At 41.1% G+C, this 23,496-nt stretch overlaps 1 long non-coding RNA gene and 1 pseudogene across 2 annotated transcripts in view; both read right to left on the minus strand.

Annotated features, from left to right (window-relative positions):
- The window catches only part of LOC138742374 (uncharacterized), a 217,488-nt gene that overhangs the window by 146,360 nt on the left and 47,632 nt on the right, over positions 1–23,496 (minus strand). For both annotated transcript variants that reach the window (XR_011344119.1, XR_011344118.1), the window contains exon 2: positions 16,689–16,771. This is a non-coding gene — a long non-coding RNA (uncharacterized lncRNA). The remainder of the gene's footprint in view (positions 1–16,688; positions 16,772–23,496) is intronic.
- On the minus strand, positions 13,857–13,976 carry LOC138743741 (U2 spliceosomal RNA; annotated as a pseudogene).

Raw genomic sequence — 23,496 nt, forward strand, 5'->3', positions numbered from 1 at the left:
TTTCTTCCATGGATTTTGATGGTACTAACACCCTTATAATGTGGCATTTTATCTTTTTTTTTCTAATCTACACATACACCATCTGCATTGTCCTCAATACATTTGTTCTCTCATCAAACCATTCCAAAACTTTTTACATGAATGTTAATGAACAGAGGCAATGCCAGCCATCCAATGAAGATATTAGAGGAGGTGGTCATTGTCAAAAAGCTTGGTCAAAGAGATAAGTATTAAGATGCCTCAAAAAAAGAAAGGGAAATAGATTGGCAGTGAAGTTTTGTTTTGAGGGGGGGTGTGGTGGGAATTCCAGGGTGTTGTGCTTTGACAGCTCAAGGTGATACAACCAATAATGGAACTGTTGAATTCATGCATGACCAAGAAGTCAGAACTGGAGGAAGTGCAGAGGCTTATAATAATGGACAACATGGATAGGGAGGAGCAAGATCAAAGTAGAATTAATACATCTAAGAAGACAGAGGAAGAGAGCAAACAATGAGGAGATGGATGGTTAGAATTCAATGCAGCTTGGAGTATATGCAGTAGACTTTTGGATGACTCCAAGTTTATGGAGAACAGAATGAACGAGGCAGGCTGGGAGTGCAATGGATTAGTCAAATCCAGAGGTTATGAAGGCGGAGATGGAATTTCAAAAGTAACATTGCGCTGTTATCAATTTGCATTTCTAACGAGGTGTGACACAAATGCAAAACAAGGGTAAATTAAAAAGCAGTTAATGTCACTTGCCACAAAATAGGCCATTTCAACAATTTCTCACCCAATGTAAATTCTGCATTATTGACGACAATACTAATAAATGCTAAGTATACTCCCTACATGTTTGTCGCAATTTGTGTGATATGTATGGAGATATTATTTAACTCATCCTTTCTGTTTAGACACCAAACTAAATTTAATTTTTTTAAATTAAATTTAGACACGCAATATGATAATAGGCCATTTCGGCCCACGAGTCCATACTACTCAATTCACACCCCAAGTACATTTTGAATGGTGGGAGGAAACCAGAACCCCCCCCCCCTCCACCCCCAGGGAAAACCCACGGAGACATGAGGAAAATGTACAAAGTCCTTACAGATAGCGTGGGATTCAAACCCCAGTCTCAATCACTGGTACTGTAAAGGCATTCCACTAAATGCTTCACCAACTGTGAAGTCCAATTGATTAAACATGTCCAGGATAGGCCAGTTAAAAAGTTTCTGCCACGAATGTTATAGATCAAAAGTTTCAATATTAACATCAGCTTTGAATGATTATGTTGCCTACCCTGTTTTTCATGCAAAGATATATTTCCAAATATTCATTTCTTCAGTGCCTCTAATTCTGTAAATGCTTGCTGAATATGCTGGCCAATCTATTTTTCCTCCCAAAAGCCAACCTGCAGCCCAGGCCAGTTCCATTCATGTTTAGACCTGCAGAGAAAGAGGAGAAGCAAGGGGAAGGTGAAAAGATGAAATAAAACAAAGCTGAGAATAAATTGACAGGAATCAGCAAACGAGGAGGAAGAATAAGATCAAGATAAAAGAAAATGAAAGAAGGAAACATTGTGAGACAAGACTATCTGCAAGAGGCATGTAAAGTGGGTGAGTTGAGTAAAACGGGGTAGATATTGCATCATTATCTTTCTCCAGGACACTTGAAACATAATCATTAATTCAAGTTAACAATGGAAGCTATACCAAATCTATTTATTTGTCCTCTCTCTTTAATATTCAGGAAGGAAAAGATTCAGTGTCCAGTGTATTTCATGTTATATGTGAAGCATTTGTTACATGGCTCCTTTGAAAATGAAAATCAAAATTGGAAGTAATTAATTAATTGTCTAAACTTATTTCTGGTTTTCTAGATTAGAGCCAAGATGAATAGATTCTTGGGAGTAGGTAATGGGGCAGTATTTTTCTCACTTTTGAGCTGATGCTGTATCCTGTATCTCAAAATCTTCTACTATTAAGCAAGTCTCTACAGCGCTTTTTCTATTTTTTCTCATATAGAATTCCCCCTCCCCACCCCCGACTATGAATCATATGATCTGAGTTGTGGTGAGTGGTGAACCATCACTCCTTTCTACTACATCTAATGTCATTCTGATGTGAACTTCATCCTCTTTGTCTCATTTCAGTGATGGCATTTCTGTGATGCCTCTGCTACAGTGGTATGATATCTTACAACATCTCCTGTTGACTTCCAGCACTTTATTGGACCTGGTTCTAGCATCCTGACTGTTGTTTGGAGTAGCTATAGCGCTCATAACTCACGACTCATTCTCCCGTAGATTTTTTTTAATTTAGATGGGGAGCATGATAACAGGCCCTTTCAACAACCTAATTACCCCAATTGGCCTACAATCCCAGTATTTTTTGAATGGTGGGAGGAAACCAGAGAACCTAGAGGAAATCTATGCAGACATGGGGAGAACATACCAACTCCTTACAGACAGCTCTGGATTCAAACTCCTGTCCCAATCACAGGTGCTGGAACAAAATTTTACTAACTGCTACTGTTACGAACCCAGAGGACCCATAAACCCAGCTGCAATAGATATTCGCCAAGACAAATGGTTACTTAAACAAAAGTTGCTTTTAATTATCTTTAAACATGAAAACAGAATCACACTTTAACTTAACTAACTAAACTTAACCCCCCCCCCTTCTAATTCTAAGCGCACATGTATGTAATGTGTGTGTAAGTTCAGGAAAGTTCTTTGGTTCACAGTCCAATCTCACTTCTCATTCCTCCAAGTTCATTGGTTGCAGGCAATTCTTAGACTGTGCAGAGAATTTAACATTTATAAAGTTCTCCAGGCTTTGGTGCTTGAAAGGTAAATGGTTACCGTTCAGGAAGGTTCTTGTCGGTCTTCAGAGAGAGATTTGTTGTACATTTACTTACATCAGCCACTTCAATGTCTTGCCAAAGAAACTTTCCCCTTCAGGGTTCTCCAGATGATAATCTCTTTCTTTCAGGTCATCACAGAGTTCCTTTTTTGTTTAACTTATTCCAAGTGAAACATTAGGCAGCCAGTCTTCTCCTCTTGCATGAACCACAAAGGCTTTGACCAGGCCGTCTTCCAAATGGGGCTTCCACAAGCTTACCAGCTTGTCCTGTTCCAGTCCCAGCTTCTGTTACTGGCTGTAACACTGTAGAAGTGATCTGTGTGTGTGTGTGTCTCTCTCTCTCTCTCTCTGAGTGAAAGCCTTTTTGACTCTCTCTGCTTGCAAAACCACATGACCCTCTTAGAACATCTCCAGACAATCTGCGGCTCCAAAAAGATCTTTCATCTGTTGCCTTTTGTAGACAATAATCCATTAATGAAATCTCTTCATCACTCTTCAAAGCTCTTGCAAAAGCTGTGAAGCCGATATGTCTAGCCTGGGGAAGAGCACCAGTATTTCAAATAAGATCTGTTTTAAAGTGTTTATATTAAACCTACTCTAACAAACCTTTCCCAATTTATCTCCCAAAAAGATATCTATATACTCTGTCACACTACGCTAACCATGCCACCCGATTAGGTTTGGGCATTGCAGAGGGTCAGGAAATGCTCATGGAGTATGATCTTACCCACTTCCAGCAGTTCCTTGGTCACCTTCATAGTATTCTCTATCCTTCTACTATTCTGATTAAACTGCCAGCCTTTTGAGAATGTCACAAAGTGGTCTGTTGTCAACTGCAGCTCATGATCAATGATCAGTATTTCAGATACTCAATTGTCCTTTGACCTTGTGAATAATCACCCTTGAATCCATTCTCTAAAAAGTCTATTTCCAAATTATTCAAAAAATAATCAACTGTCATGAGATATATTTTCCCTTTGAGGCTTGCATCCAGATCATAGTGAGAGTGAAGCATTTCCTTTGGTTACTTTCTCAGGATTTACAGGTCTCCTACTCCTGTATATGGACTCTAATCTGTCAATTCGTCCCTGCTCGGTGGATATTTTTGCTAGCTCTGCAGGGGCAAGATATCTAGTTATAAGGGGTGGTGTAGCGTGTGCGCAATGCGCAGTGTGGAGTAACAATGACATACACACAGCCAAGTCGAAGCTGAAGACTGATTTATTGCTCTGCCAGTTCTGTTTATATTCACTGCCTGCCTCTGATGACAGGAGTGACATCATCACAGAACCAGCCTACCGGAGAAGTATATTAATTGGATTAAAGCATTATATAAGGGACCGTTAGCGAAAGTGACAGTAAATGGACATGTATCAAAGCAATTTAACTTAAGCAGGTCAACGCGGCAGGGATGCCCACTATCACCTTTATTGTTTGCGCTAGCTATAGAACCACTAGCAGAATTGATAAGAATAGATAATAATATAAAAGGAATAAAAATAAAAGACAGGGAATATAAAATCAGTTTATTTGCGGATGATGTTATAGTGTACTTAACAGAACCAGAACTATCAATAAAAGAATTATATAAGAAATTGAAGGAATATGGAGAAGTGTCGGGTTACAAGATAAACGTAAATAAAAGTGAAGCAATGCCTATGAATAATGCGGATTTCTCAAAATTTAAGAAGGAATCTCCATTCAGATGGCAAATGCAGGCAATAAGATACCTAGGTATACAAATAAACAAAAACCTAGGCCAATTATATAAACTCAATTACAATCCACTAATGAAAAAATTACAGGACGATTTAGAGCATTGGAAAGATCTACCACTAACACTGATAGGAAGGATAAACTGTATTAAAATGAACATTTTTCCAAGGATATTATACTTATTTCAGGCATTGCCAATACAACTGACAGAAAAATTCTTCAAAGAGTTAAAGAAAATAATAAGGAAATTTCTATGGAGAGGGGGGAAACCGAGGATAGCACTAGATAAATTAACAGAATGGTATAAACAAGGAGGCTTACAATTGCCAAGCTTCAAAAATTATTATAGAGCCGCACAATTAAGATACCTATCAGATTTTTATCAAACAAGGGAAAAACCAGACTGGACGAGATTAGAATTAGATAAAATAGGGGAAAAGATACCTGAACACATATTATATAAATGGGACGAAAAATTGGTACAACATAGAACTTCTCCAGTATTACATCATCTCCTCAATATTTGGAAGAAGATTCATGTAGAAAGAAATAAAACAAATTATCAATAACCAAAACTAATATTGACGCAAAATAAGCTACTCCCTTTTACAATAGATAACCGTTCCTTTAGAGAATAGGAAAAAAAAAGGGATTAAAAGAATAGAAAATTGTTTTTCAGGAAGTAGATTCTTATCCTTTGAACAAATGAGAGATAAGTACAATATAACTGGAGATACAGCGCTGGCATATTACCAAAAGATTTATAACAAATATGTATATTAAACTGCAAGGAAAGGAGAATGAGGAAACAAATGGTAAAACTAAACAAAAATGGGAACAAGATTTAAATATAAAGATAAAAAAGGAAACATGGGAGAAATTATGTTCTGGAACGATGAGAAATACAATAAATACGAGGCTACGTATGATACAATATAATTGGTTACACAGACTATACATTACACCGCAAAAGTTAAATAAATGGGACCCAACAGTATCTGATAGATGTTTTCGATGTAAAAAAAGAAATGGGAACAACAATTCATGCAATCTGGACATGTGAGAAAGTAGAAAAATTTTGGGAAGATCTCAATCAGATATTAAATAAAATAACAGAAAACAATATACCAAAGAATCCAGAGATCTTTCTCCTAAGTAACATAAAAAACAAAGAATTTGGAATTGATTTGGAGGATGCACAAAAAAGATTTGTTAAGATAGCCCTAGCCGTAGCAAAAAAATGTATTATGTCAACCTGGAAATTGGAAGATAATTTGAAAATACAACAATGGTATATAAATGTATTCCATTAGAAAAAATGTATTCCATTATAAATGGAATAAATGTATTCCATTAGAAAAAATAACATATAGTTTAAGAAATAATATTGAAATATTCGAACAAGTATGAGAGCCTTACATTAAATTCTTTTTCTTTTTCTTTTCTTTGGCTTGGCTTCGCGGACGAAGATTTATGGAGGGGGTAAAAAGTCCACGTCAGCTGCAGGCTCGTTTGTGGCTGACCAGTCCGATGCGGGACAGGCAGACACGATTGCAGCGGTTGCAAGGGAAAATTGGTTGGTTGGGGTTGGGTGTTGGGTTTTTCCTCCTTTGCCTTTTGTCAGTGAGGTGGGCTCTGCGGTCTTCTTCAAAGGAGGCTGCTGCCCGCCAAACTGTGAGGCGCCAAGATGCACGGTTTGAGGCGTTATCAGCCCACTGGCGGTGGTCAATGTGGCAGGCACCAAGAGATTTCTTTAGGCGGTCCTTGTACCTTTTCTTTGGTGCACCTCTGTCACGGTGGCCAGTGGAGAGCTCGCCATATAATACGATCTTGGGAAGGCGATGGTCCTCCATTCTGGAGACGTGACCCATCCAGCGCAGCTGGATCTTCAGCAGCGTGGACTCGATGCTGTCGACCTCTGCCATCTCGAGTACCTCGACGTTAGGGGTGTGAGCGCTCCAATGGATGTTGAGGATGGAGCGGAGACAACGCTGGTGGAAGCGTTCTAGGAGCCATAGGTGGTGCCGGTAGAGGACCCATGATTCGGAGCCGAACAGGAGTGTGGGTATGACAACGGCTCTGTATACGCTTATCTTTGTGAGGTTTTTCAGTTGGTTGTTTTTCCAGACTCTTTTGTGTAGTCTTCCAAAGGCGCTATTTGCCTTGGCGAGTCTGTTGTCTATCTCATTGTCGATCCTTGCATCTGATGAAATGGTGCAGCCGAGATAGGTAAACTGGTTGACCGTTTTGAGTTTTGTGTGCCCGATGGAGATGTGGGGGGGCTGGTAGTCATGGTGGGGAGCTGGCTGATGGAGGACCTCAGTTTTCTTCAGGCTGACTTCCAGGCCAAACATTTTGGCAGTTTCCGCAAAGCAGGACGTCAAGCGCTGAAGAGCTGGCTCTGAATGGGCAACTAAAGCGGCATCATCTGCAAAGAGTAGTTCACGGACAAGTTTCTCTTGTGTCTTGGTGTGAGCTTGCAGGCGCCTCAGATTGAAGAGACTGCCATCCGTGCGGTACCGGATGTAAACAGCGTCTTCATTGTTGGGGTCTTTCATGGCTTGATTCAGCATCATGCTGAAGAAGATTGAAAAGAGGGTTGGTGCGAGAACACAGCCTTGCTTCACGCCATTGTTAATGGAGAAGGGTTCAGAGAGCTCATTGCTGTATCTGACCCGACCTTGTTGGTTTTCGTGCAGTTGGATAATCATGTTGAGGAACTTTGGGGGACATCCGATGCGCTCTAGTATTTGCCAAAGCCCTTTCCTGCTCACGGTGTCGAAGGCTTTGGTGAGGTCAACAAAGGTGATGTAGAGTCCTTTGTTTTGTTCTCTGCACTTTTCTTGGAGCTGTCTGAGGGCAAAGACCATGTCAGTGGTTCCTCTGTTTGCGCGAAAGCTGCACTGTGATTCTGGGAGAATATTCTCGGCGACACTAGGTATTATTCTATTTAGTAGAATCCTAGCGAAGATTTTGCCTGCAATGGAGAGCAACGTGATTCCCCTGTAGTTTGAGCAGTCTGATTTCTCGCCTTTGTTTTTGTACAGGGTGATGATGGTGGCATCACAAAGATCCTGAGGCAGTTTACCTTGGTCCCAACAAAGCTTGAAAAACTCATGCAGTTTGGCATGCAGAGTTTTGCCGCCAGCCTTCCAGACTTCTGGGGGGATTCCATCCATACCTGCTGCTTTGCCACTTTTCAGTTGTTCGATTGCCTTATATGTCTCATCCAGGGTGGGAACCTCATCCAGCTCTAGCCTTAGGGGCTGTTGAGGGAGCTGGAGCAGGGCGGAATCTTGGACTGAGCGGTTGGTACTGAAAAGAGATTGGAAGTGTTCTGACCATCGGTTGAGGATGGAGATCTTGTCGCTGAGGAGGACTTTGCCGTCTGAGCTGCGCAGCGGGCTTTGGACTTGGGGTGAGGGGCCGTACACAGCCTTTAGAGCCTCATAGAAACCCTTGAAGTCGCCAATGTCCGCGCTGAACTGTGTTCGTTTGGCGAGGCTAGTCCACCACTCATTTTGGATCTCCCGGAGTTTGCGCTGAAGATGGCTGCATGCGCGACGGAAGGCTTGTTTTTTCTCTGGACAGGACGGCTTTGTAAGGTGAGCCTGGTGGGCAGCTCGCTTCTTTGCCAGCAGCTCCTGGATTTCCTGTCTGTTTTCGTCAAACCAGTCCTTGTTTTTCCTGGAGGAGAAGCCCAGTACCTCTTCAGTGGATTGCAGTATGGTAGTCTTCAACTGATCCCAGAGGGTTTCAGGGGACGGGTCCGTGAGGCGGGTTGCAACGTCGAGCTTTGCTTTGAGGTTTGCCTGGAAGTTTCCTCTCGCTTCGTCTGACTGCAGTTTTCCAACATTGAACCTCTTTCTGGGGGCTTTATTGTTCCTGGGCTTTGGCTTGAAGTGAAGGTTGAGCTTGCAGCGAACCAGCCGGTGGTCAGTGTGGCATTCCGCGCTAGGCATGACCCTGGTGTGGAGCACATCTTGTTTTTCACTTTCTCGCACCAGGATGTAGTCCAGGAGGTGCCAGTGTTTGGATCGGGGATGCATCCAGGTGGTCTTAAGGCTGTCCCTCTGCTGAAAAAGGGTGTTTGTAATGACAAGCCGCTGTTCTGCGCAGAGCTCCAACAGGAGGCGCCCATTGTCGTTGCACTTGCCGACGCCATGCTTGCCCAGGATTCCTGGCCAGGTTTCTGAGTCTTTGCCGACACGAGCGTTGAAGTCGCCCAGGATGACAACCTTGTCGGCTGTAGGGGTACGTTGGATGAGGTTGCGCAGGTCGGTGTAGAACTTGTTCTTTTCTGCTGGTTCCGCCTGGAGGGTTGGAGCATAGACACTGATGAGGGTGATGTGACGCTTGTTTTGAAGTGGGAGTCGCATGGACATGATTCGGTCCGAGAGGCCTGTCGGAAGGTTTTCGAGTTTGGAGGCAATGAAGCTCTTGACCATGAAGCCTACACCAGATAGGCGTCGTTCATCCGAAGGCTTGCCAGACCAGTAGAGTGTATAGCCCGCGCTGCGTTCTTGGAGGCTGCCTACATCTGCCAGGCGGACTTCACTGAGAGCGGCTATGTCGATGTCAAGTCTGAGGAGTTCATGTGCAATGAGGGCAGACCGACGTTCAGGTTGGTGGCTGTCAGTCTTGTCTAGCATGGTTCTGATGTTCCAGCATGCTAGCTTGAGTTTGTGAGCATCTTTTGAGGGGGAGGACGTGGAGGGGGAGGACGTTGAGGGGGAGGACGTTGAGGGGGAGGACGTGGACCTGTCCTTGGGCCTGCGCAAAGGAGCTTTTAGGTGGAGTGCAGTGCGCGCAGTACTGGCCCCACCCTTTACACCCATGGTTCGTGTGCCGTGGCCAAGCAAGCTGGGACGTGGCAGCGAGGTCCTTGGGTCGTAGGTTTTATATCGGAGTGGCCTTCTCCTATGCAGGTTTCTTACCCGGGCTGGAGGGGTCTACCTCCCCTCCTAGGTCGGTCCATACTGCCCGGACCGGGGCCGAGGCTGCCGCAGTTCACCCTGTGCCTGGACTGGGGCCACCGCCTCCCACTCCCTGCCCGGACCGGGGCCTCCGCCTGCCTCACTCGACCGAGGCCGGGGCCGCCGTCTCCCCCTTGCTCCTGCCCGTATCGGGGCCGCCGCCGTCTACCCTTCGCCCGGACCGGGGCCGGGGCCGCTGCTGCTCTCCCTGTGCCTGGACTGGGGCCGCCGCCTCCCACTCCCTGTCCGGACCGGGGCCTCCGCCTGCCTCACTCGACCGAGGCCGGGGCTGCCGTCTCCCCCTTGCTCCTGCCCGTATCGGGGCCGCCGCCGTCTACCCTTCGCCCGGACCGGGGCCGGGGCCGCTGCTGCTCTCCCTGTGCCTGGACTGGGGCCGCCGCCTCCCACTCCCTGCCCGGACCGGGGCCTCCGCCTGCCTCACTCGACCGAGGCCGGGGCCGCCGTCTCCCCCTTGCTCCTGCCCGTATCGGGGCCGCCGCCGTCTACCCTTCGCCCGGACCGGGGCCGGGGCCGCTGCTGCTCTCCCTGTGCCCGGACTGGGGCCGCCGCCTCCCACTCCCTGTCCGGACCGGGGCCTCCGCCTGCCTCACTCGACCGAGGCCGGGGCCGCACAGGGAGAGCAGCAGCGTCCCCGGCCCCGGTCCGGGCGAAGGGCTTACATTAAATACAATAGCGAAAACCTACCGGGGACAAACATTACCTAAGTTGATGGAAGGAGAAGGAAAGAAAAGAATGGACTCAGTAGAATTTCTGGTGTATTTTTGTTGAATGACAACATTGTCTGACGGGTTTAATGCAACCTAGATTGTATACCCAAAATGGATGAGAGGGGGGAGTGGGGGGGTGGCTTGGGAGGAGGGAGGGGGGGGGTGGAGAAAAAGTCACTGTATATGTGTGAAAAAGAAAAAGTGTACATCATGCCTAATGTGATTTATGGTGTGAAGAATAAAAAATTTATAAAAAATAAATAAAAATTTTAAAAAAATCACAGAACCAGCCTCCGACTGGCCGATGTTCCAGCTGTTTCCCGCTGTGCAGAGGTCACGCAGGACGACGGTCGTTGGTCCCTGTGGGACCTTCGTGATTGCCACATTCACCAGCCATTTTGTGACTCAGTTCACAGCCGCTATAGTGGATTAGTCATTTTTTTCATAGTTTGGAAATGAATCACCTTTCACCACAGATGAGCAAGTCACAAAAATTTTACAGACAGTTACTTTAGTGTCACCCTCTCTGATGGTGTCACCCAGTGCAGTCCACACCTGCTGCACCCCCGCCTCCCCCCCTCCCCCACCGCACCTCTCTAGAGACACCAGTGGATACAGCAAAATAATAGACCCTTCTGCTCCATGAGCCTGTGGTGCCCCATTGGACCCATGTGGCCAATTAACCTACTAACCCTGTAAGTTTTTGCAATGTAGGAGGAGACCAGTACACCCAGAATAAATTCACACACACGGTACAAACACATTACAGACGTTGCTGGGTTCGAACCTAAGTTGCTCGCACTGAAGAAGCATTGTGCTAACCGCTATACTAATTGTGCCACCCTAATATTTACAATATTACTTGCCTTTGTCTGTGCTCCAAAGTCAGAAAGTATGAGTGACTTTTATTGGCAAATGGCAGAAGTAATAATTTATTGACTTAAGCAGGAAAATGTGGATGTAATTGAATTGTCATTTAACCCGCAGTTAAACAGATTTCAAGAGCTTAAACTCATCAATAGAGTTTAGGATTTTAGGATATATTTGAGTACCATCAGGCTAATGTGTCATAATATTTTTAACTTGGGAAGTATTTCAAATTGTAAATTGTAAATTAGAACATATCCATAAATAAATCCATAAATTAGATCAGCCATGATCGTATTGAATGGCGGAGCAGGCTCGATGGGCCATTTTTGGCCTACTCCTGTTCCTACTTCCTATGTTCCTAAATAATAATTCTTTCAGATTCAATTTGTTTTGTATTTGAAACACCTTTTAATTCATTCAGATTTTTACAATTCTTGAAACATCTCAGTATGAATGACCTTTTAAACACTTTTCTTGTGAGAAAGATTGTGCAAGCAAACATATGACAAATCACCAGTGAATCTACATTCTGGTAGTTTTGATTGAGGGATGATGTTTACATTAATATTATAGGAGCACAAAGAGGAAGTTTCAATCCTCTTTGACTAGTACTGCAGGGATTTTAAAATCATCTAAACCATGAGAACAGGCAGGCATCACCTCTGTTTAAGATTGACTCTGACGGGCGATGACTTTAACAATGTTACACTCCATTAATATTGCATTAAGTTGTCAGTCTTGACAATGTGCTCAAGATGCAGAATGGGATACAAGTCTAAAATTTTCTTACTCAAGACTAAATTGCTATAACTGAGTTATTCTACTGCCAAGTGAATAATTATGTTTCTCCATTAATTCACCCCACTTCCATAATCATTCCAGCACATATTATAGCTCCACCACCCAAGGAGCTTTCACACAACCTCAAGTCAATCTAAATGTTTAATAATTTTGTCCATTTAACCGCTCTGTAATTGAAAGTGCACATGCACAAAACTTTCTAAGATTTATTTACTAAATACAATGCAACTTTCAAGTTCATAATATTATGTGTAAACTTTGCAAACCTGAGAAATAATTGTCTGGAAATCGAGGTGCACTCACTGAGAATTTTTCTCTTGGATACAGAGATACCAATCCTGGAGTATGGAAGGTCATCAGCCGTAGGAGAGGAGCTGGACAATTGTGGTTATATACAACATGGATAGCAGGACTTTTTGGGGAAAGTGGAGTGGGGAGTGGTCAAAGACAGCTATAGAATGGATTGTTCAGAGGGTGGCAGATACAGCTTAATATCAGAGCCATATAAAATTATGAAAGGGACAGTTAAGATAAAGGCAGGAAAATTGTTCCCACTAGTAGGTGAGACTAGATCAAGGTGAATTAAGTGTATATCTGAAAGTATTTCCCAACTGAATAGGCTTCTGAAGGAGCAGCAGGATATATACTTAATTTTGAGCATTTATATGCCACTGTTTAATATTTATTTCAAAGTGTAAGCACTGAGAGTGCATAAGCACTTTTGATAATCAGATGTTGCTCAGTAATTGATGCCCTTTGTCATTATGAAGATTAAAGCAGGGAAAAACATAGACCAGTGAATGAATGGATTTGAAAAATACAATTTCCAAAAGATTTATTTTTAATATGAAGAAATTACCCAAAATATTTGAATCATTGTTTTGGCAAAACAAATAAAAAGCTCCACAATATAACAGAAGGATTACATTGTAATTACATTGCAAGATTAATTGGATCTGACCTTCGGTTACCTGACTGAAAGCCTAAGTTGAATATGTCAAGAAGACAGCTGAATGGAATTTTTTCACTATCTTTTTATTTGAATATATGCCAGAAATTTTAATAATTTTAAATAATAAAATGGCTATTGAGAATGAGCACAAAAGCAAAATAATGGAACAAAACGTAACCCAGAAGCCTAGACTTGTAATCCAGACACAGGAGACATGAGGTCAAGTCCCACCATGGTAGCTGTGGAATTTAAATTCAGTTTATGTCAATAACATGAGATTTTTAAAAAGAATGCTGTATTATATATTTTTAAAAATCTATTTGGTTCATAAATATCCTTCAGGGAAGGAATTCTGCATCCCTGGCCTGTAAGTGACTCCAGATCTGTGCAAACAAAAAAACACAAAAATGTTGGAAAAACACAGCAGGTCTCGCAGCGTCCGACATTAGTTATTTATCTTCACCTCCCGTTGAGTTCCTCCAGCATTCCTGTACTTTTATTACCATCTCAGTGTCTGTAGATGTTTGTGCTTCACTCCCAATTTGTGCAGTTTACTTCCCATTTGATTGCCCTCTGAAATGGCTGAGAAGACCATTCAGTTATTTTATAACTACAATTTGGAAGTAGAAAATTGCAAAACCAAATGGACCATCTAGCATTGAAATAAACTCTGAATTTGAGCAGGGCATTATTAGACCAATACAATCCACCTCACTGACATCAGGGGACTGTTGTATGAATTGGGAGGGCTCTCAAAAACAACTCTGGTAATAGACTGAAGTAGTGCTTAAAGAATCAATCAACTTGGCAGAATCCTCCATCACAATCTTTGGGTCAGTCTGTCCAGCCAGCAGGAACTACTAATGACAGGTAATGACACAATGGTACATGGATGGAAGAAACAAACTCTGGAAGTCCTCAACATTGACTGCAAATACCATCAAATCTCAAGGCAAAAGACAAAATATGGTCACAAACCTTCTATTCCACAGCTGATGATTCTGTAGCCATCAACAACATATCATATTAAACTAATAAGAACAGATACTACACTTGATCTTAGCCAAAAGGCCGAGATATGAATGTAACATCTGTCCCTATTCCTCCTCCCTCATCTCCATCCAGGAATGTGAAAATCTGCCTCACCTGTTTACATGCATCTCCTCAAACCTCATCCGCATTCAGTGCTCTCAATGTGGCTTCCTCTCCAATTTGGGAAGCTAAATGCAGACGAGGAACTACTCTGCCACTTCTGATCTGGCTGCCATCATCGTTTCTGGATAAGGAGCTATCTCCACCTTCACCCCTTTTTCTGCTTCCATCTATCACTCCTGCTCCAACTCCAAACTCCAACCCCACCCAACTCCCATCTATGTCATTCTTCACCCTTAAACCTACCTATCACCTATGGACCCCTCTCATCTCTTCCCTTTAATATGGCCTGCCTTCCCTATCGTTTCTCAATCTAAAGGAGAGTTTTGACCCAAAACATCAACTGCCCACTGTTGCCTGATCCACTGAGTTCCTCCGGCAGTTTGTGTCATGCTTTGGATTCCAGTATCTACAGTCTCTATTGTTATAATTACAGTTCTACCATACTAGCCACATGTTATTGCTGTTAGTTTGCCACAAGACTGTGATGTCAATCAAAAATTCTCCAATTGCTCTATTAATGACCTTCCTTTCATCATTAGATGGAAAGTGGGAATGTTCCCTGAGGAAAGCACAATGTTCCATTTGTAGTTCATCAGTTAGTGAGAGACCCTATGTCTGCACCCACCAAGATAAAATTCAGGATGATCAGTGGGCATGATATTCAGGTTCCAAAGAAGCAAGGGATCAAAGAAGCAAGGGAATGTCCATCTCCAACTAAGTCAAATACTATCTACCGGAGGAACTCAGCGAGTCCAGCAGCATCAATGGGAGAAACTCTTCATTAGACTGAGGAAAGTTCTTACAGAAGTTTGATCACATTGTTGATGATTGATGTTGATCAGGCAGTGAATGGCTAAATATTAGATCCAATGAGTAGAGCAGTTTAAATGTTCACACAGATTATGGCAACTCCCTTGTGGTATTGTGGGGAATTGATCATGAAGGGATTGGGCTCAACAAAAGTGGACTAAGAATCAGATCAGCAACCACCTATTCAAAATACCTTGTTCTGGGGAAGGTAGTGTCTACCTCTTTCATGAGAGAAATCAAATAATTACGTTATTTCCTGAAGGATTTGTCAGTTGCATTGTTATTTAAATGTTTGTTCTGTCATTTTCATAAGAGGTTGTTTATTTTTGAAAGAAAGCTCATTTTTCACAGTGTCAAATATCTCCCAGAATTCCTCAAGCAGTTGTTTGAACATAGTTTCTGTGCTTTAATGTTATCTGATTTGAACCTCCCTTGAATCATTTCTTATGTCAGCTGTAATGTGGAAGTTGCTTGGTTGGGCTCCGAGCTGGATGACCTCTCAGATCTACAATAAATCCTGGAAATAAATGCTTGTCACACATGATCAATTAAAAAAATACAATATTTCAATTAAAGGAATAAAAGCAGTGTCTGACATTTAGATCAGACATTTTTTCATTATACTGTGGTTCATAAGCACACATGAATTTTGCCTGACACGTTATTTTCATTCAAGGTTTTACACAATGGCAATGAAGAGGGCTATGACTAAATCTTAGTTTCTAAGGGCCACTAAAAGAAAATTTGATCACATTGAGGGAACTTCATCTGAATAATGCTGGAGAGGAAAGCCCTTTCTGTGAAAATGCCTCATAATAAATTTGCAGATTGGCCTCGTCCTTGCAAATGTCCAAAGATCATTATTGGTGATTTTGCTTTGACCACAACTTTGTTTTCATCAAATTCTTCTTTCTCACTTGTTTGTTATCAAAAAATTATAAACATGAAAACCTCCTATAGAAAATGGAAAACGTTGTCAACGTAAAAACATAACCACATCAGGAATACATGTAAGGGTATAGTTGGCCCATGGAGCCCACTCAACCATTCAATAAGATCATAATTGATCCTATCTTGGCTTCAACACCAGAACTACTAACCCTTAATTCCCCTAGTAAGTAAATGTTTACAAGAGCCTCTCACTTTTCTGCACTTTCATGACTTTGGACCCAAATTGCTCAATTGCTCTTCATATATTAAACCCTTCATCTCAGGAATCAGCCAGTGACTCCAAAACAAGTATTGCCCAATGACCCCAATGTGTAAAATTTCTCCAGATTCCATGAAGTTGCATCATTTTATTTTAATATTCCTACCTTCTTCATTATTTATTATCGTTCCTAATTACGTTACATTTCTTGTCATAGAATCCCCTTTGTACAGTAATATTTTCTAGTCTCACTCTGCTTAAATAATAATGTGTTCGGATAACTTCAAGGAAAATGTAAATAAGAAACGGCAAAATTATAGTGCCACAAACGTCGAAAATTATTTCAATAATTCAGTTTGAAGGTTTTACTTCTCAGAATTCAATGAATATGAATTGTCTGAAACAATAAGATTAAAGATAAAATAGACTTCTTAGTGTATGTTGTCCACAGATATTCCCAAGCAACCTACACGAGGTCTTGATGAGTTAGATATGGACTTGAAATCTTAACTTGAACTTAGCAGACGTTTTTATACAGAAAATATAAACTTTCACTTTAACTCATTTGCAGCCAAATAATGATGGAATTTAAAAGGTTTTTTTTTTAAATTCACATTATTTGTTTAACATTGGGAATTTTTTGTCTTTTGTAAAAGTAATGTGTAATTCATACAGACTTACCCAACAACCCACATTTGAGAACACCACAAAGAGATCATGGAGAATGGAGCAAGGAAATCTCATTTCGTCTCAGTTGGCATTTGCTGAAAGATATTTTACAGCCGTTTAAAAGGGTTATGCCTGAATTTACTATAAAGGAAACAAATCTAATTTGAAATATCTGAATAAGATGCGTAGCCTTGTGGAAACTGAAAATCACATGTTTTGCTTTCCAAGCATCATTGCCAGATGAATAACAGTTTCCATTCTTTTCCTTTTTACTAGCACAAATGAACTATGCTTGAACATTTAAATGGTTTTACAAGGAAGCAGCAGACCATTTCCTTAGGTTTTGAGTATATACACATTATGAGGTCAAGGATAAGGTTGTTGAGTGATGCTCTTCCAAATATCTGGAAACATTTATTGAAATGTTTTTGCATTTACTCTGGTTTCCTTAAGAAAGGTCAATATCTGGTGATATGGTGAACAGTGACTATGTTGTGGTTTCCAAAATTCTTCATAGCTCTATTTGAAGTTGTTACAATCTTGTCAGTATTGTCCAGTCTTTAGTTGCTTGAACCTGGTTATCCAGCTTTACAAATCATCCATTTTCTTTTTATTTTTTATTCAATGTTATTTATTGTATGTTTATCATTGGTAACAATTCTATTTTGTTGTAAAATGGTTGTTTAATTATATCAATATATCCCACAAGTATATTTCAATAAAGAAATATTAAATATATGTGAAAAACAGAAGTGGAGAGCAAAATTTGCTGTACCAAGTAGCCAACTTTGCTGTTAAAATTAACCCCAAGCCTTACTCCTAAATTTACTCACTTGTATAAAATCTCAATGTCCTTGCCAGTTTCATCAACACCTTAAAGTGAATGAGTTTGTGAAACCTTCTGTTTATTCACCAAGATTTCCTCTCCAAAATAGAAACAGTTCCAACATAAAGATAGAAATATACTGGACCACACTTAAAAACTGGAAATTTGTAATCCAACCAATTTGGCAGAGTCTAAGAAACAAGTAAGAGATATAGGTCAATGTGCACACCAAAAGCAGAATTTTATTTTGCTGAATTCAGTTACAACTGAAGAAAAGATACTGTAAAAAAAAACCTGAAGTGCAACATTCTCTAGCCAATGACCATTCAGCGTGGTATTGAAATCTCTGAGTATGTTGTTAGGTCTGCTTTGTTCATGAATGAGTGAGACAAACACCAGGCTGAGTCGAAATCAGGGTTCTTTGTTCTTTATTACCAGATTGTAACACTTGCGACCAACCATGTTAGTCGGAGAATGCATTCTGCCGTTATCAGCAAAATGGTGATTTTTTATACCCTTGGATATGTGCTTAGAACATCATCATATCATTACTTGTCCAATGACTAAAACTGTTGCTATCCTTTCCCTGCTAGCTTCCTGCCTCTCAATCCATCAATGTCTCTCTTATCTTGTAAGTACAAGGATGCATTCACATCTTGTTACAGCCCTGCACATTCCCATCTCATGATGTTTTACCTAACAGGAGTACAAGGACACCTCCCCTTCTTGTTACAGCCCTGTACAGGGTAACTCCTTACACATTCCCATCTCATGATGTTTTACCTTACAATGTGCAGAAGCCTCATGTACATGGTAAAAGGAGCAGACCAACTACCCACTAGCCCTGTCTATTGTGCCCCATCTGAGGAAAAGTCTGCAGTTCATCATTCACCCAAAACCAACAAAACTAGAGTGGAAGCAGTCATTCTTGATCCCAAGGGAATGCCAAATGAAAGAAAATCATGTCATTGAAATTGAATAAATTGAAAGATTTATGCCCAAAGTGTCATGGAAAAATGATGAGTTGACCAACTGTGAATCTGCAGGCAAAATATTAGTGAAGAGCCTCATCCCACCTTCCAACACCTAATCTCTAACCCTTTAGTTCTTAGCTCTTCAAGAAAAGCCAAGTAATGTTTAAAATAATGAGGAATTCTGCCTGTACCACTTGTTCATACAGAGAGTTACACACCTACCACACTCTTTCTTTAGAGTGGCACGGTTAATGAAATGGTTAGCGCAACACTATTACAATTCACTGTCTATAATGAGTTTGTAAGTTCTCCCCATGTCTGGGTGGGTTTCCCCTGGGTCCTCCGGTTTCCTCCCACTTTTCAAAAACCTATGAGCTTTTTAACTGTGTACCAGAAGGCTTGTGGCCATGTTTATGTCTTAATCCAATTTTTTTTTAAATTCTATTTATGTTAAATCTGTGCTTGTTGGTTTCTGACTCCTCTATAAAATGAAAAGGTCCTTCCTATGTATTATGTGAGGCCCTCATAATTTTACATGCCTTAATTAACTTTTCCTTCAGCCTCCCTCTGTACCAGCACAGAAGTCTTTCCCATAGCAACAATTTTTCAGCCCTGTAACATTCATATCCTCCTAATCCTTCTCTGTCCCCTCATCAATGCAATCACATATGGTATGCAGTACTCAAGTTGTGGTTTAAGAATAGCTGTACACAATTCCACCATATCCTCTTTGATTTTTATGTTGTGTGCTTTATAATAAGTCACAGTTTTGAACCAATATAGTCTTTCTGATGAGGGTACTGTCTTAATACTTGAACTTAGCACTAGGACCCAATGATAATGGAATGGTGATATATTTCCATGTCAGGATGGTGTATGATTTGGCTGAGAAACTACAGAGTGTAATAGTGACTCCCTGCTGCTGCTGTGGGCCTTATCCTTCCAACTGGTAGAATCTGAGGACTTTGGAGGTGATGCCAGAGTGCTATGGGTGGGAAACTGCAATGCAATTGTGAATGCAAAACATTGTAATCCTGCTGTGCTGGTAGTGAAATAATGGATGTTTAGAGTCATGAGAGAGCTACCAAATAAGCAGGTTTATTTGTCCTGAATTTTCAGATTTCAGATTTATTATCAGAGTACATACATGATGTCACATACAACCCTGAGATTCCATTTTTTTCTGATGGCGTGGTGGAATTACCATTAGTTCATAGTGCAAAAATTAAACTGTACACAGCATAAACATACAAATAACTGCAAACAGATAATGAATGTAAACAAACTGACTCTGCAATGCAGAGAGAACAAATGAAAATCAATAAAGTACAAAAGCAAGAGTCCTTCAATGAGTCTCTGATTGATTTTTTAGTTGAAGAGGCTGATGGCATAGGGGAAGCAGTTGTTCCTAAAGCTGGTGACCACAGCCCTCAATTTCAATTACTCCGCATCCTTCCAGGAGCGTTAAATGGGCAGTATAATGTAGATCCCTCAAAATAATGGCTAGTGATGCATGAGGAGTGGTTGAAAATGACATCAATGAAGCTGAAAGAGGGCTCTGTTTTATGATCAGGCTGGCTGAAGGATGTAATGGACTTCAAAAATATACCTGCACCACCTCCCATAAGGTTATTCACTATTAATGTTCAGGTGATAGATAACCACAAAAAGCTCTGCTAGTGGACATCTGCAGCAATTCACTCCCCTCCTAAACAACCCTGTACCCCCACTCCACCCTGATGCATTGAAATCTGCAAGCCCATGGGCAGAATGCTTGTAACTGTAAGCACTGTTCCCTCTAAACTGTGTGCGTGTGAGCGCGCACGTGCGTTTTGCAACCAGCACACAAAGGAAATAAAGGTGCACATATCTCCCATTGGGTTAGTTACCTAAAATAATATAGTAATTAATAATTATACTCATTGAAATAATCTCTTAGCTAACTTTCTGTTAACTCGTAACTCACAAAAACTGTGCTATGTGTAAAGATGTTCACATTAAGCATCTGGAAAGTTTGTAAACTGGTTTTGTAATTGAATGAGTTTTGATTTTACCATTTGCAGCAATTTTAATAATCTGTCAATTGATGGATGTTATTGTTATTAATTTATTTAGACATTGCATCACATAAAAATAAGAAATGCCCACTGATGTTTTATTTAATGGAACAACAAACTGAACAAAGTAGAGAACAAAATCTTAACTAAATACGTTACTTCGTAGAATGGAATCATACTTGTATTAAAACATGTCAATACACTTTTATTAGTCAGGAGAGATAGACTGTACCAAAATTATCTTGAAACAATTTCATGTTACATTTGCACAAGCATTCAGTGCGCACATACTTATGTCACAGGGAAAAAAAAATTGCACATTAGATTTTTGCGCACACTGACTACTAAAAATTAGAGGGAACATTGTACCTTAACAACAACGTCCACGTTGAAGCAAAGACACATTTCTACAAATAATGTCATTTTTCAACCCACTGGCTTTAAATGCCTTTATGAATCAAAAGGCCACCCAACATTCACCTAAAGGGATTTCTTAACATGTACTTCTCTGCCATGCCCTCTGTAACTCTGCATTGACCAACAGTGGAGACATGAACAGAAATGTCACAAACACTTCAAATGGGGACAAGAGAAAGAAGAGGAAGGAAGAAAGAAAAAGATGCAGGCAGAGTGAGACGAGCAATGAGAATTGTTCCTTTAATTGGCTGGGATGGTTTCAACAGCACAAGGTTGAGCCAGCTACCAGAAATTCATTCATCTGTAGCCAATTTCCCCCTTGCACCAACACAAAGCTGAGTCCCATTATCCATTTGTCTCTTGGTCCATCTCCCATCACTCACCGTCAAGGAATGATGTCTCCAGTCATTCTCAACCCCTGCCACACATCAAGGATGCCTACCATTTCCATTTGGCACCCACACTTTGGAAAGTCCGATCACCTGGCAGTGCTTCCCCCTCCTTCACACAGGCAGAAACTGAGGAGCACTGCCCTTGTCGAGAAGACTATATAGAGATGGTCTGGTCAGGCAGAAGAGCAGCTTCATGAATGTCTGCAGTCAGTGGGCAGAGCCATGTTCAAGGACTCTGTGGTGGATCTGAATGAATAAAGTCACCGACTTTATCAAGAAATGTGTGAACAAATGTGTTCAATCAGGTGCATGTGTGCATTTTACTGCATCAAACTCATTATTATCTCCTTCCTTTATACAACCCACTATCATATTATCATCGGCAAATTTGAGAATGGTGTTATTGTCGTACCAAGTTACACAGTTGTAGGTGCAAAGTGAGAAGAGCAGGGAGCAAAGAACAGAGCCCTGTGGTGCTCCAGTACTGATGAAGATTGTGGATGAGAAGTTTTTACCACTCTTCACTGATTGTGGTCAGGTGGTGAGGAAATCCATGATCCAATTACACAGTGGGGTGTTAACTCCCAGGGCTTGGTGTTTGCTGATCGGTTTTATGGGGATGATGGTGTTAAATGCTAAACTGTAGTCAATAAAGTGCATCATGATGAATGCATTTTTTGCTATCCAGGTGTTCCAGGGCTTTATGTAGAGCCAGTGAGGTGGCTTCTGCCGTAGACCTGTTTCTTCGATAGGCAAACTGGAATGGATCCATGTCACTGCTCAGACAGGAGCTGATAGACTTCATCACCAGCCTTTCAAAACACTTCATCACTGTTGATGTAAGAGCTACCTGGTCGATAGTCCAGAATGTTGCTGTGTTGTTGAGTGTTGTTAGAGCTGCGTTCATCTAGGCAAGAGGAAAGTGCTTCAGGACGCTACTGACTTCTGGTTTGTGGATTGTTGAAAGGTAGGAGAGGAATCATTTGCCATCGGTCACCCAGCTTCTATCACTCTTAGATCCACAGTTTTTATGCAATTGGCCTCATTGATTTTCTGCTCGAAGATGACTTGTGTCCCTACCCTACATGAATGTTCATAGAGGGAGCTTGGCAATGGTAATGCAATTGAATGTCAAGTGCAGGTGATTAGACCCTCTTTTGTTGATAATGATCATTTCCTGAGATCATTATGGCATAATTGCAAATTGTTACCTATCTGCCGACATAGAAATGTTCTCTAACCAATTGATGAGGACTGGTCAAAAGACATTACTTAAGAGATTCCTGCAGTAACATCCTGGGAATGAGCCAATATAGGCTATAACAAACACAATCATCCTTCTGGCTCCAACTTCATTCTCCCTTTGATTGGCCATTGATTTCAGCCTTACCAGAACACCTTGATGCCACCCTCAGACAAAGGCTCCCATAATTCTCAGAGGTCCTCATTCTCACATCACTTCAAGAATTTAGCCCAAGTTAAACCTAATTAAAGGACAAATTGGGAAGCAGACTGAGGTAACCAGAAGGAAGCAGCTTTGAATATGTGATTACAGACACAATGATGATTAAAAGATTTATAACAAACAGGTACATCAAACTGCAAGAGAAAGAAAATGATGAAATAAGCTGTAAACCCAAACAAAAGTGGGAACAAGATCTAAACATAAAGATAAAAAATGAAATATGGGAAAAGCTATGCTCCGGAACTATGAGAAATACAATGAACACAAGGTTACGCATGATACCATATAATTGGTTACACAGGTTATATATCACGCCCCAAAAGTTAAATAAATGGGACCCAACAGTATCAGATAGATGTTTTCACTGCAAGAAGGAAATGGGAACAACAGTACATGCAATTTGGGCATATGAGAAAGTGGAAAAGTTTTGGGAAGATCTAACTCATGCATTAAATAAAATCACAAAAAGCAACATACCAAAAAATCCAGAGATCTTTCTTCTAAGTAATATAAGAAGTAAAGAATTAGGCCTCAAACTAGATGAAGTGCAAAAAAGATTTATTATGATAGCCTTAGCTGTAGCAAAAAATGTATAATGTCAACTTGGAAATCAGAAGAAAGCCTGAGTACAGTAATGGTACATGGAAATTAATAAATGTATTCCATTGGAAAAAATAACTTATAATTAA

The sequence above is a fragment of the Narcine bancroftii genome, chromosome 9, assembly GCF_036971445.1.
Source record: "Narcine bancroftii isolate sNarBan1 chromosome 9, sNarBan1.hap1, whole genome shotgun sequence".
Lineage (NCBI taxonomy): Eukaryota > Metazoa > Chordata > Chondrichthyes > Torpediniformes > Narcinidae > Narcine > Narcine bancroftii.